We start from the raw sequence: 15079 nt of genomic DNA, 5'->3' as shown, positions 1-15079 counted from the left end.
CGGTGCTGTGCGCCTACCTTTATCTGAAGACAGGAAAGTCTTCTGCCGCCGATTTTTCCGGACCTCTTCGCTCTTCTGGCTCTGTAAGGGGGCCGGCGGCGCGGCTCCGGTGACCCATCCAGGCTGAACCTGTGATCGTCCCTCTGGAGCTAATGTCCAGTAGCCTAAGAAGCCCAATCCACTCTGCACGCAGGTGAGTTCGCTTCTTCTCCCCTTAGTCCCTCGATGCAGTGAGCCTGTTGCCAGCAGGTCTCACTGAAAATAATAAATCTAAACTAAAACTTTCACAAAGAGCTCAGGAGAGCCCCTAGTGTGCACCCTTCTCGTCGGGCACAGAAAATCTAACTGAGGCTTGGAGGAGGGTCATAGGGGGAGGAGCCAGTGCACACCAGGTGATCCTAAAGCTTTCTTTAGATGTGCCCTGTCTCCTGCGGAGCCGCTATTCCCCATGGTCCTTACGGAGTTCCCAGCATCCACTAGGACGTCAGAGAAATATAATTAATCTGGCCGCTAGGAGCAAGGTTTATGGGGGGACAAGAGCCCAAGCTTCTCTCCTTGCTATGCTTAGGCAAGCAATACAGCTAAAATGTCTGCCCATCATTCTAAAGGAGTGGAGAAAGAGGAGTCTGCCTGAGGCGTACTGTTTACTATGAGGGAGCGAGGCGAAGGCTTGGTGAGGGCAAACAGGAGGAGCATGCCTCCCCCTCTGGTATAAAAACCCTGGACAATGGGCGTCACCACTATCAGCGGGGACCCATTCCAAAAGTGCCCTGGTGGTCTAGCTTGTCGAGGCGGGACACCCAGGCCTACGCAACCAGCACAGTGAACCGCTGCTGCTACGCGGCTCTGCGCTTAACTGGCTCCTTGCATCCGACTGCGTGCTCTGGGAGATGAGTGAGCTGTGTCCCTCCTGGATTCTGCGCCGGAAGTCCCCTTGCCAGGTTGCTAGTGCTGCCGCCGCTGGGGTCATTGGAGCGGCAGTGTGGGCGTCCTATAGGGCACCTTTCACGGTCGGCTCTGTCAAAAAGTTAAACAAATTAAATAAGAGAAATGGAAGACCACTAAAAGTAGTCCACCTCTAAACATTGCCCGCTCCTGCCAGCACCAAAACTTAAAACTTGCTAGCTGGTGGCTTGGGGCAGGGTATAGAGAATAGAGGGTTGCTGGGGAAAAAATAATTAGCTATTTGGTGCAAAGACTACTCTCCAGGCTATACCTCATTGTCGGGTGTGGTATACCAGATAGACAGTGTCTAGTTAGACAGTCAATAGCTCGACAGGGTCAAAAGGTAGACCTGAAAAAAAGTAGACAGTACAAAAAGTCGACATGGTCAAAAGGTCGACATGAAAAAAGTAGACGACAATTTTTTTTTATTTTTATTTTTCATTTTGGGGGTTTGTGTGGATAGTTTTCTCATCTGGGACCCCCAATTATAGAAAGGCATACCCTCGCCACGCTTTGGGCTCGGTGGCTCGCTGCACTCGCCACAAGGTTTATAACCAACTCTATGCAGACATGGATAGAGAAGGTATGACAAAGTCCAAATACATGTCAAATTGAAAAAAACCTTGTGTCTACCTTTTTTAGGTCGACCATTTCATTTCGACCTTTTGACCCTGTCGACCTGATGTTTGTCTAACATATGGTGTCTATCTACTAACTGTCTAACTAGACACTGTCTATTTATCATCCGGATACCCTCATTGGTCCTCCCTTTGACCACTAGTGGAGGAAGACCAAATATAATACTTACATAGTAACATAGTTTCTAAAGTTGAAAAAAGACAATTTGTCCATCGAGTTCAACCTGTTAGTGCTCTCCTACACTGGAATATGTTTAAGACTAATTTAACTGTGGTAAATGTTTAGCCGTTATGTCAATTCCTTATTTTTTTTTTCTATTTTATTTTAATACTATATTGCATGATTTAACCACCATAACCCTGTATATCCTTATCCATTAGGAATTTATCTAGCCCATTCTTAAAAGGCAACGACCAAGTCCGCCATTACTATTCTCTCAGGCAGGGAATTCCAAATACATATGGTCGTTACTATGAAGAAACCTTTCAGTCTCTGTGTGTGAAATCTCCTCTCCTCTAACCTAAGTGGGTATCCGCGTGTCCTTTGTGATGATCTTGCCATAAACAATTTCCCCGCTAGCTCTGTGTATTGACCCCTTATATATATTTGTAAATGTTAATCATGTGCCCTCTTAATCTCTATTTTTCCAGTGTAAACATGCCAAGCCCAGCAAGCCTTTCCTCGTATTCTAGCATCTCCATCTGCTTAATCAATTTGGTTGCCCGTCTCTGAACCTTTTCTAGTCCCAGGATATCCTTTTTGTAGTACGGTGCCCAAAATTGGCACAGTATTCCAGATGTGGTCTCACTAGTGATTTATATAATGGGAGTATAACACACTCAACCCTTGCTTCAATTCCCCGCATTATGCATGCTAATACCTTGTTTGCTGCATTCCTACTTTTGGTACTACTGCTAAGTTTGTTATCTACTGTATGTGAACACCTAAATCTTTTTTCTAGTACAGGATCCCCTAGTTTTACCCCATTTAGTATGTAGGAAGTATTATTAGTCTTGCTACCAAAGTACATTACTTTGCATTTGTCTACATTGAACATCATTCTCCATTTTGCCGCCCATGTTTCCAGTTTAAATAAGTTGTTCTAAAGAGACTCGGCATTCCCCTCCGAATTTATGACCTTACACAGTTTGGTATCGTCTGCAAAAAGACACTCTGCTCTCTAGACCTACTATCAGATAATTTTCTGGAAAATGTTGAACAATAGTGATCCAAGTACAGACCCTTGTGGCACACCACTTAGTACTTCAATCCAATTTAAAAAAGTTACATTTAATGCTGCTCCCTTTTATCCAACCAGTTTCTAACCCAGGTGCATATTGTGCTCCCTAGCCCAAGTTCTCTTAATTTGTAGATAAGTCTCACGTAAGGTACTGTATCGAAAGCTTTACCAAAGTCTAAAAAGATTACGTCCACCTCTTTGCCCTGATCAAGGTTCGCACTAACTGTTTCATAAAAGCCTATTAAGTTAGTTTGACATGATCTAGCCTTCACAAATCCATGTTGGTTCCTATTAATAACCTTAATGGTTTCAAGGCATTCCTGTATTCTATTCCTTAAAATACCTTCCAGTACTTTCCCCACTATGGATGTAAGACTTATTGGTTTATAATTACCCGGTTCAGATTTACTTCCCTTTTTAAATATCCAAACTACTTCCGCTATACGCCTGTCTTTAGGGACAATGCCTGATATAAGTGAGTCAATGAAAATCAAGTATAGGGGTCTTGCTAATTCGGAGTGGCGCTCCATGAGAACCCTTGGGTGAATTCTGTTGGGACCATGTGACTTATTTAATATTAATTTTTCTTAATCGGTCACAGACTACTTCCTCACTTAAATAAAGCATTATCATTGCTGAGGTTATGCTGCAATCCTGCTATCTGGTCCTTTCTTGTGAATACAGATGAGAAAAACTTGTTTAATTTCTCCACTATGTCATGGTCGTCTTTGATTAGGGCACCCAGATTGCCTTTTAAAGGGCCTATACTCTCTTTCTTTAATCTTTCGTTGTTTTATAAAAAAAAAAATTTGATTTACTTTTTTTTGCTATTAGCTTTTCAGTTTCTCTTTTAGACTCTGATTTCTTTTTTGCATAGTTTGTTACAATCCTTATAGTACTGGAATAACTCCACCCTCCCGTCAGATTTATACTTTTTAAATGCTCGCCTCTTTATGGCCATTAGTTCCTTAATATTTTTAGTGAGCCACATTGGTTTGAATTATTACTCCTTCGTTTGCTGCCCATGGGAATGAACTTACGAGTACAACTAGTGAGCAACGTTTTTAAAACATCCCATTTCTCTAGTATTCTTGCTTAGAAACAAAATTTCCCAGTCAATATCCCTTAAAGCCTCCCTCGTCATGGCAAAAGTTGGCTTTGCAAAAGTTTAGAGTTTTTGTTGAGCCTGTATAGGACTGCTTGTGAAAACTGATATTGAATGTGACCATATTGTGGTCGCTGTTTCCCATGGGCTCCCCTACTATAATATTTTATATAAAATTCCCTTTGTTTGTTAAAACCAGGTCTAAGATTGCATTGCACCTAGTTGGTTTGTCAATTGAAGTAAGTAGTGATTGTTTAATGTCTTTAAAAATCTATTACCCCTAGCAGTATCACATGAATCATTTGACAAATTAATCTCTGGATAGTTAAAATCTCCCAACGCTATTACGTCTCCTAATCCTGCCTCTTTTTCTATTTTCTTCAGTAATAATTCCTCATCAGGCACCTAAATATCAGGTGGCTTGTAGCATATTCCAATTAGTAGCTTTCTGTTCCCTTTCCTCCGCATGCAGTTTCTATCCATAAGGTCTCCAGTTTTTTCATTCCTATTGCAAATGTTTCCCTTCATCAGCTTTTAAAAAAGGCATTACTCCTCCACCCCATTTATTTAATCTGTCTCTCCTGAACAGCGTATAACCCTCCAAGTTGACTGTCCAATCATGAGTTTCATCCCACCAAGTTTCAGTAATACCCCAGGAATGCGGAAAAAAAGTTTATTGCTATATGGGGAAAGTGGATGAGCTCTCGCTATTTTGCTTCACGGCTGAATTCTGCTGAACCCTAGGGGTTTTTTTATTTTTTTTTATTTTTTCTGTCTGATATGAGTGGTCTCTGTGTGGGATCTCTGGGATGAGTGGCCCGTGGTCGGCCGGATCCAAAAGCACGATAATGCCATGACAAAAGAAAATACAATGTGTGTTTAATATAAAGGAAATGCGGATCACCACTGCTTTATTGCTATTTATGATTATGAATGGGATACCTAGCACCACATCACACTAAGCTTTCTATATAATACCGTAAGCATGTTGTTGATTATATTACACTCTACCTGGTTAAGAGTTTTAGTCTAGTAGATGTATGTACGTTATGTTTGCCTCAGGCAATGTTTAAATGTTAAAGCATTGAAAAAACCAATAAAAACTTATTGAATTAAAAAAAAGTTTCAGTAATACCTACAGGTGAAAAGTTCATTTATTTCAGTTATTCAACTTAAAAGGTGAAACTAATATTATAGACTCATTTCATGCAAAGTGACATTTCAAGCCTTTATTTGTTATAACTTTGATTGTGGCTCACAGCTTAAAACCCTAAATCCAAAATGTCAGAAAATTTGAATATTACATAAAATAAAAAAAGGATTTTAAATACAGAAATGTCAGCTCTCTGAAAAGTATAATCATGTATATGTACTCAGTACTTGGTATCAAGCAAAAGGGTGATGAGGAGAGATCAAAGGCGCTACTCAACAAAATACAATGATAAAAATATTAAATATACATCACATGAGTTCTTTGTGTGAATTTCTCTTTCACCAATGTCAAAGATGATTTTTCTTTTTTTTGTTTTCAATTCAGCAACTCCCAGATGTTACATGCATAGAGAAAACAACAGAAACACAGAATGTGTAGTATTGTTTGCCACAGTATAATGATTAAAATGTCCCGTGACTTCCTCCAATGGAAACAGAGCCCTGTATGGTGGGGATCTTGATAGTAGAGAAAAGGATAGTTCCTCACCACCTCCTCATATCAACGTAAACGTACCAAGACTCACTTAAAGGGATATAACATCATGTCTATCAAGGTATCTTTTATGTTTCTTAATGGCACCAGCAAAATAGAATTAGATTCGTTCAAATTGAACGTACCACACTCACGTTCTTGGTAGATGGATATCCACACGTAGCGGTTTCTTTGGAATGGATGCAAAAGAACTTTTCTCCAAAAAATAATTTATTATCATAAATACATCAGTTATACAAGGTAAAAAATTCTCCTTAAATGATTCCACAAAATGGTATAAACAAATACTGTGGGTCAGATGTAAAAAGACTGCCACAGGTGAATTCCGGACTAGCACCTATTGTACCACACATGAGATATACCTTGGGAACTTTTGAAGATAAACACGAATGGATCACTGTCTGGAAGCACCAACGCCGTTTCGACACAAGGTCTTTTTCAAGGTCTTTTCTTGAAAAAGACTTCTTTTTTCAAAAAGACCTTGTGTCGAAACGGCGTTGGTGCTTCCAGACAGTGATCCATTCGTGTTTTTTATCTTCAAAAGTTCCCAAGGTATATCTCATGTGTGGTACAATAGGTGCTAGTCCGGAATTCACCTGTGGCAGTCTTTTTACATCTGACCCACAGTATTTGTTTATACCATTTTGTGGAATCTTTTAAGGAGAATTTTTTACCTTGTATAACTGATGTATTTATGATAATAAATAATTTTTTGGCGAAAAGTTCTTTGGCATCCATTCCAAAGAAACCGCTACGTGTGGATATCCATCTACCAAGAACGTGAGTGTGGTACGTTCAATTTGAACGAATCTAATTCTATTTTGCTGGTGCCATTAAGAAACATAAAGGATACCTTGATAGACATGATGTTATATCCCTTTAAGTGAGTCTTGGTACGTTTACGTTGATATGAGGAGGTGTGGGGAACTATCCTTTTCTCTACTATCAAGATCCCCACCATACAGGGCTCTGTTTCCATTGGAGGAAGTCACGGGACATTTTAATCATTATACTGTGGCAAACAATACTACACATTCTGTGTTTCTGTTGTTTTCTCTATGCATGTAACATCTGGGAGTTGCTGAATTGAAAACCAAAAAAAGAAAAATCATCTTTGACATTGGTGAAAGAGAAATTCACACAAAGAACTCATGTGATGTATATTTAATATTTTTATCATTGTATTTTGTTGAGTAGCGCCTTTGATCTCTCCTCATCACCCTTTTGCTTGATACCATTTTGTGTGATCCGGGGTTGGGCGGATCACGAGGAGTGAGATTGGGCCGATACCTGTACACTGCGCCAGAACACACAAACTTTTTTGTACTCAGTACTTGGTTTGGGCCCCTTTTGCATGAATTACTGCCTCAATGCGGAATGGCATGGATTCTATCAGCTTGTGGAACTGCTGAGGTGTTATGGAAGCCCAAGATGCTTCAATAGCGGCCTTCAGCTCTTCTGCATTGTTCGGTCTCATGTCTCTCATCTTTCTCTTGGCAATTCCCCATAGATTCTCTATGGGGTTCAGGTCAGGTGAGTTTGCTGGCCAATCCAGCACAATAATCCCACGGTCATTGACCCAGGTTTTGGTACGTTTGACAGTGTGGGCAGGTGCCAAGTCCTGCTGGAAAATGAAGTCAGCATCTCCATGAAGCTTGTCTGCTGAAGTAAGCATGAAGTGCTCTAAAATGTCCTAGACGGCTGCGTTGACTCCGGACTTAATAAAGCACAGTGGACCAACACCAGCAGCATGGCTCCCCAAATCAACACAGACTGTGGAAACTTCACACTGGACTTCAAGCATCTTGGATTGTGTGCCTCTCCATTCTTCCTCCATACTCTGGGACATTGGTTTCCAAATGAGATGCAAAATTTGCTTGTATCAGAAAAAAAGAGGACTTTGGACCACTGAGCAACAGACCAGTTTTTTTTTTTTCTTGTGAGGAAAAATAGGATTTTGGTACTTACCAGGTAAATCCTTTTCTTTGAATCCATAGGGGGCACTGGAGTACTCTTGGGGATATGGACGGCTTCCGCAGGAACAAGGCACTGAATAAATAAATTTAGAACTCTCCTCCCCTCCATATCCCAAAGTACCTCAGTGTTTTTTACTGAGCCGAACAGGAGCTATAGAGAGGTTGACAATGGAGAATTACATATAACGTAACGGACAACAATAAAGTTGACACATAACGTGACTGACAACTAAACAGTTGGCACTATAACCGCTAGAACTTGAAACTTTGAACCAGTCGGTGAGAATGTGTTACCATAAGATCCTCTGAACTTACCACAAACCAGGTAAAACTGCTCTGGGTGGGCGATCAGTGCCCCCTATGGATTCAAAGAAAAGGATTTACCTGGTAAGTACCAAAATCCTATTTTCCTTTTCATCCACTAGGGGTCACTGGAGTACTCTTGGGACGTACCAAAGCTTCCCCCGTGGGCGGGAGAGCTGTTTGGCACCTGTAACACTAGGCGGCCAAAGCTAGATGCTGATGCCGCAAACGTATCAAACTTATAAAAGCGCACAAACGTGTGCACTGATGACCACGTAGCTGCACGGCAAAGCTGCGTCGTAGAAGCCCCACGACCAGCTGCCCACGAAGTTCCCACAGAACGTGTGGAATGAGCTGTTACTGATGTAGGCGGCTGTAACCTAGCATGAAGGTAAGCCTGACGAATGGTCAGTTTAATCCATCTGGATAAAGTCTGCTTAGAAGCTGGCCAACCCGTCTTGGCAGCATCATAGAGAACAACGTATCCGTCTTACGAACTGTAGAAGTTCGGGATACATAAACGCGTAATGCGCGAACCACATCCAAGGTTCCAGAATTTCCTGTCAACACAGGAACTACTATTGGCTGATTGATGTGAAAAGAAGACACTACCTTTGGTAAGAAAGCGGGATTCATCCGAAGTTCCGCTCTGTCATCATGAAACACCAAATACGGTGGCTTGCATGACAAGGCAACCAAATCTGAAACACACCTTGCTGAAGCTAAGGCTAGTAGAAAAATTGTTTTCCAAGTGAGAAACTTAAGATCCACTTGTTGTAAGGGTTCAAAATATGAAGACTGTAATAAATCTAAAACCAGATTCAAGTCCCATAGCGCTGTAGGTGGAATGAATGGAGGCTGTACTCTGAGGACACCTTGCAGAAAAGTGTGTACCGACGGCAATAGAGCCAATAGTCTTTGAAAGTAAATTGACAACGCAGATACCTGCACCTTTAGTGTAGATAAACGCAGTCCTCCATCTAACCCCATCTGTAGAAATAACAAAAGATGGGATAACTTGAAAGATGATGTCGGAAACTTCCGATCTTCACACCAAGCTATATAGACGCCAAATTCTGGAATAATGAGCTGCCGTAACCGGCTTCCTAGCTCGTAACATGGTTGGAATAACCGATTCTGGAATGCCCTCTCTTCTTAAGAGGGCGGTCTCAACAGCCACCCCGTCAAACGCAGCCGAGCTAAATCGGGGTAAAGGAACGGACCCTGTTGTAACAGGTCCGTACGTAGTGGGAGCGGCCAAGGATCGTCTGCGAGTAGTCCGCGGAGATCCGAGAACCAAGCTCTCAGAGGCCAATGAGGCGCCACTAGTATGACTGTGACGGACTCTCTTTTGATCCGTTTTAGCAACAGAGGGAGCAGCAGAAACGGTGGAAACAGATACACGAGGCTGTACGGCCACGCGATGGTGAGAGCATCCACCGTCACTGCCTTTGGATCTCGCGTTCTGGACACATACTGGGGCGTTTGGTGATTGTGGCGAGATGCCATCAGGTCCACTTGAGGGTAACCCCACCTCTGGACCAACATGTGAAACACTTCTGGATTTAATGCCCATTCTCCTGGATGAAAATCCCGACGGCTGAGATAATCCGCCTCCCAGTTGTCCACTCCCGGAATGAACACTGCCGACAATATCACTTGGTGATGCTCGACCCAATTGAGGATTCAAGCTACTTCCCGCATTGCCATGCGGCTTCTCGTTCCTCCTTGTTTGTTGATGTATGCGACCGCCGTCGTATTGTCTGACTGCACCTGAACAGTCTGAGACCGAAGCATGTGCACTGCTTGTCGTAGCGCATTGTAAATTGCCCGGAGTTCCAGGACATTTATAGACAGCAATCTTTCGTGATCCGCCCAGAGACCCTGGAGCTGACAATTTTGAACTACAGCTCCCCAACCTCTGAGACTCGCGTCCGTCGTTAGAATTATCCAATTCCAGGTGCCGAACCATTTCCCTGCGGTTAGATTGTGTACCTTGAGCCACCAGAGTAGAGACAACCTCACCCTGTGGTGAATCTGCAGATGCGAGCCCGACCACTGTGCGAGCACATCCAGTTGAAAAGGACGTGAGTGAAATCTCCCGAACTGAAGCGCTTCGAAAGCCGCCACCATTGTGCCTAAGAGGCGAATGCACAAATGTACCGAGACTGTGCGTGGCTTGAGCACTAATTGTACCAGATGATGAATAACCTGTACTTTCTGTTCTGGTAGGTAAATTCTTTGATTTACCGTATCGAGAATCATACCTAGGAATTGAAGTCATTGAGACGGAATCAGATGTGATTTCTTGAAGTTGACAATCCAACCGTGCTGAACCAGTACATTGTACATTAGCAACGCATGTTGGAGGAGCATCTGTTGAGACGGAGCTTTGATGTGCAAATCGTCCAAGTACGGAACTATTATCACTCCCAGGGATCTGAGATGAGCTATCATCACAGACATCACCCTGGTGAATACCCGAGGCACTGACGAGAGGGCAAACGGTAGAGCCTGAAACTGGTAATGGTTCTGCCGTATTGCAAACCGCAAGAACCTCTGATGAGGTGGCCAAATCGGAATGAGTAAGTACGCATCCTTGAGATCCAGTGCAATCATGAATTCATGCGGCTCTAAACCTGCAATTACTGACCGCAGAGATTCCATCTTGAATCTGTAGTAAGTGACGTACTGATTGAGACCCTTTAAGTTTAATATTGGCCTGACCGAGCCATCCAGCTTTGGTACCACAAACAGACTGGAATAATAACTCTGACCTTGTTGGTGTACAGGGACCGGAATCAAAACTGCTGCATCCAGCAGAAACTGAATGGCAATTTGCAGAACCGCCCTCTTGTCGTCCGACACAGGCAGTCCTGTCTTGAAAAACCGCAGTGGCGGGAGACAGTCGAACTCTATTTTGTAACCTTTTAACACTAAATTGCGGATCCACCCATCTGTGGACGTCTGGAGCCACGCCAACTGGAACGTCTGAAGGCGTGCTCCCACAATTGGAGATTCGATATGGGCTAGGAGCCCGTCATGCCACTGGCTTGTCGGTGACCTTAGCGTCCTGACGACTGGTGTTAGTTTGTTGGAAACCACGTCCTTGACCTCGTCTACCAGGCATGGCTGTTCCTCTGCCACGCCCCCAAAAAAGGACTGAGGTATAAAGGCTTTGAACGCAGGTCCAGAGTATCTCCGTCTAGGTACTGTTGGAGGCAATGATAAGAAAACAGACTTCCCTCCCGTGGCCTCAGAAATCCATTTGTCCAATTCAGGACCAAACAACTTCTCGCCACCGTAAGGTAACGCCTCTATACCTCTTTTGACCTCCGCCTCCGCTTGCCAAGAACGCAACCAGAGTGCTCGTCGTGCTGTAACTAGTGACGATGAAAGGCGAGAAGTGAGCTGACAGACGTCAGTAGAAGCTGTACATAGATAATCAGCAGCTTCCCAGATTTGATCAGCGAGAAGTATAAGGTGATCGTCACGTAAGGCAGACTTGAGTTCTGTTATCCATACCATTAGCGCCTTAGTTACCCAAATGCCAACCAACCCAGGCCTAAGCAACACTCCTGCTGCTATATACATGGACTTTAGCATAGCTTCTATTTTACGATCCGAAGGGTCTTTAAGAGTAGTAGCAGTTGGTACTGGTATGGTTAATTTCTTTGTAAGTTTAGACACAGACGAATCCACCAATGGCGGATTCTCCCATGTAGCTGTCACAGACTCTGGAAACGGGTAACTAGACTTAAATCTGCAAGGTATAGAAAACCGTTTATCCGGATTCTTTCCTGTTTCTAGTAACATCTTATTAAGAGATTCCGAAACAGGAAAACACATTGGAGTTCTCTGTCGTTTAGTAAAGACGACTTCATCATTTGCCAGAGGCTCCTCAGTTTCTGTAAACTTCAGAGACTGACGCACTGCTCTGATGAGATTATCAATGCCCCGGCTGTCAAAATCGTCACTATCTGACTGCTGGTCTACTTCGCCCAAAATAAAAATAAAAATATTCAAAAGTAGTGTGGATAAGCTCCACAAGCCTTGTTGCTACAATGAGCGCAGAAAAAACACTGAGGTACTCTGGGATATGGAGGGGAGGAGAGTTCTAAATTTAATTATTCAGTGCCTTGTTCCTGCAGAAGCCGTCCATATCCCCAAGAGTACTCCAGTGACCCCTAGTGGATGAAAAAGAAAGGCCATTCAAAGTGTGGGGGAGCTTCACGGAGTGGACTGAGGCTGGAGTTAGTGCATCAAGAGCCACCACACACACAGATCTTAGCCATGGGCTTCAAATGTCGTATTCCTCTTGTCAAGCCGTTCCTGAACAACAAACATCATCAGAAGTGTCTTACCTGGGATAAAGAAAAAAATTATCTATGGGGCATTGCCAAGAGAAAGATGAGACATGAGATCGAACAATGCAGAAGAGCTGAAGGCCGCTATTGAAGCATGCTGGTCATCCATCACACCTCAGCAGTGCCACAGCCTGATAGAATCCATGCCACGCCGCATTGAGGCAGTAATTCATGCAAAAGGGGCCCAAACTGAGTACATGTGCATGATTATACTTTTCAGAGGGCCGATATTTCTGTATTTAAAATCCTTTTTTATTGATTTTATGTAATAGTCTAATTTTCTGAGATTTTGGATTTGGGGTTTTCTTAAGCTGTGAGCCACAATCATCAAAATTATAACAAATAAAGGCTTGAAATATCTCACTTTGCATGTAATATGTCTATATAATATTAGTTTCACCTTTTACGTTGGATTACTGAAATAAATGAACTTTTGCACGCTATTCTAATTTTCTGAGTTTCACCAGTATAATATTGTACTGTTTGTTTGCTGTGAGGACTTCTAGTTCCCCCTTTTTCCCTGTAAAGGGGGGTACTCACGGAGCGATATTCTAAGCAATTTGACTAGATTGCTTAGAATTAAAGCATTATCGCTCCGTGTCTGCCCCCTACAGCGATAGCGATGCGCAGCCCCGCTGTCACGATCCGGGTATCTGGACGCCATTACTTGCCTTTCAGATGTCTCCTGAAGCTGGCTCAGCGTTCCAAGGCCGGATATCATCTGTATCCACATACTGCATATCCCTCCTGTCACGCTGAGACGCTGTCACAGCGGCGCCATGTTTGAATCCTGCATGGCGTCTCCTGTCCTCCGCGGCCTCCGCCGCCGCTCTTGTGTTATAAGTGCAGGTTGTCAGTGTGGTGTTCCATGCCTGCCGCGGCCTCCGCTGTCATCCACGAGTCTCAGCATACATCTGTCAGTCTGGCGTCTCCTGTCCTCTGTGGCCGGCGCCGCCATTACAGTTATGTTTCCACATGGTTTCCCAAGCCAGTTTCCCTCCAAGTTCTAACATGGGCGCAGCCATGTTGGATCTAATCACATGCTTCAGTTCCTCCAATCCACTGCCTGGAAATCTGCATAATTGCCCAGCCAATGCCTGCATTGCTGCAGGTATAAGTATCCTGTGCCTGGGCCAGGAAATGGTCAGTGCTTTGTTTGTCATACCTTGTTCCAGTCTCTCTCCTGTGGTTGTGTTTCCAGGTTCCAGCTCCTGTCTCCAGCATCCACTAAAGAGACCCGCACCTGCCTACCATCCTGCGGTGCAGCCTGACTCTGCAGTCCTCCGTGGCTGATCGAGTTTCCAGCTTCCAGCTATTTTCATCTGCTTCCAGCAGTATCCACTACCACCGGTAATCATCCTTCAACTCCTCTGTTTCCACGCTTCCTAGCATCTTACTATATTCAATCCGTGTTTCATCACCTGGCTGGTTCTACCCAGCATTTATTCAGTGACTTTATCATCTGGCTGATTCTACTCCGCATCCACTCCGTGTCTTACCATCTGGCTGGTTCCATCCAGCAAATACAACAGCTGATTCAAGTTACCAACTTCATCTGTTCCATCTACTGGCATGTTCCTTGGATATCTTCACTACTACAGCCAGGCCTGGTAAGGTTATTCCATCTAAGGACTGTAACAGCTGTTCTTAACCTACCAGTGTCCTGTGAAACCATTTCATGGTCAGAGTGCTCCAGGAATCATATTATTTATCATTGCCATTATTTACCTTGAATGCTGTTTGTTTACACGGAGTCTGTTAATAAACTTTTATTTTGACTTTTACCTGGTTGTCATGGTCACACCTTCGGGTTTCCTTTTAACACTTACATGTCCAGGGGTCTGATTAAACCTCCCCGGTTTAAGTTCCTCTCAGCCCCTACAACTGAGGCTTTCTCCTGTCAGCCAAAACCCTCAGTTGTGACACCCGCGCATCGCTATCGCTGGTGCTAGATTGGCCTGCACGGCAGACCAATCTAGCAGGTTGCTCACTTCACCCGCTGGGTGAAGTGAGCGCCCCCCCGTCTCCCCCCGCACGCTCAGCACAGAACGCGCTGTGGTGAGCGATTCGCTCAGCACACATCTCTCCCACATCGGCCCGTCTATATGGGTCTTTAGGCTTCTAGTGTTTACATACATACAATTACAATAAGTATTCCCTCTTTTATACTAGGAACATAATTTTCTATTTTGCATTATTGGTGATCCATATTCATTGTAAACTTGTGTTTTGGTAATTCCCTTGCCGGGTTGATGCGCGTTCATGTGCAATAATCTGGGAAATTTTTGCTAGTCAGAAACTGGTTTAAGAGAACTATTCCACTTCTGGCCAATAACAAGCTAAAATATGCTAATGCCACAGGAAGGAGTCTTGTGTAACGCCGCCTCTTGCCGGTTCCTTTGATCTGCTACTGCATACAAAAACGCAGCAACGTGTCATCTGTGTGAACATCGGGCATCCGAGTAACCCTCGGGGTAATTATGGTGGCCAGTATTTTCACCCAGCCAGGGCCACTGAAGTTGCATCCAAGGACGTAGCCCCCAGAAAACGTGCATTTCGCTGGCTGTTGACACCTTTTAACTGCTGCAGCATGACAATCATGCTGCCACAGATCTGCACATGTGTAGCACAGGTCCAGCCCAGGTCTCAAAACATCACAAAGATGTATGCAAAGCCAATTTTTTGCATATATCTCTGAATCTTGGACAATGCTCATATAAAGCGAATACAATTTATTTTGGTCTTAGAAAGCAATGCCTCTACAGAATGGATTACTGACAACATCAGGCATGTTATTTG

General features: G+C 43.7%; 1 protein-coding gene across 1 annotated transcript in view; it reads right to left on the bottom strand.

The window, feature by feature from the left end:
* The window catches only part of DNAL1 (dynein axonemal light chain 1), a 165049-nt gene that overhangs the window by 77944 nt on the left and 72026 nt on the right, over positions 1–15079 (bottom strand). The gene's annotated exons all lie outside the window — the stretch shown is intronic.

The sequence above is a fragment of the Pseudophryne corroboree genome, chromosome 12 (genome assembly GCF_028390025.1).
Source record: "Pseudophryne corroboree isolate aPseCor3 chromosome 12, aPseCor3.hap2, whole genome shotgun sequence".
Taxonomy (NCBI): Eukaryota; Metazoa; Chordata; class Amphibia; order Anura; family Myobatrachidae; genus Pseudophryne; species Pseudophryne corroboree.
The sequence above is the reverse complement of the archived record's forward strand: the minus strand, read 5'-3'. Positions and strand labels throughout refer to the sequence as shown.